The sequence below is a fragment of the Cryptotermes secundus genome, unplaced genomic scaffold, assembly GCF_002891405.2.
Source record: "Cryptotermes secundus unplaced genomic scaffold, Csec_1.0 scaffold1755, whole genome shotgun sequence".
NCBI lineage: Eukaryota > Metazoa > Arthropoda > Insecta > Blattodea > Kalotermitidae > Cryptotermes > Cryptotermes secundus.
In genome coordinates, this window is record NW_019731237.1 from 123,783 (window position 1) to 124,256 (window position 474).

The following is a 474-nucleotide window of genomic DNA, read 5'->3' on the forward strand; positions in this document are numbered from 1 at the left end:
TCATCCAACTCTGACCGCATAGATCGCATTTCGGCCTTAATTTCTTCCTTGTCGGCCTTCCTATCGGCCTCCGCCTTTTCTTGGTAGGCGTCTAATTTTGTCAGCATGACTTCGGTTTGTTTCTGGTTGACGTCTAATTTTGCCAGGAAATCTTCTCTGTCTTTCCTTCTATCGGCCTTCATTTCTTCCTTGTCAGTTTTTCTATCAGCATCTAGTTTGGCCAGGAAGTCTTCTCTGTCTTTCTTCCAGTTGGCTTCCATTCTGTCTTCCATCCGCACTCGTTCGGCATCTGCTTTTACTTGGTTTGCCCTAATCTCTTTCAGCATTTCTTCTTTCTCCGCCTTCCTTTCTTCCTTTCTATCGGCGTCCATCCTAGCCAGCATTTCCATCATCTGCTGCATCTCCATCTTGTCGCAGTAGAGTACACAATGCACAATAATTCAATTTGTGGCGTGTTTAAGTTCGTAACACTTC

General features: G+C 44.9%; 1 protein-coding gene across 8 annotated transcripts in view; it reads right to left on the reverse strand.

Annotated features, from left to right (window-relative positions):
* The window catches only part of LOC111866651 (divergent protein kinase domain 2A), a 37,590-nt gene that overhangs the window by 31,046 nt on the left and 6,070 nt on the right, over nucleotides 1-474 (reverse strand). The gene's annotated exons all lie outside the window — the stretch shown is intronic.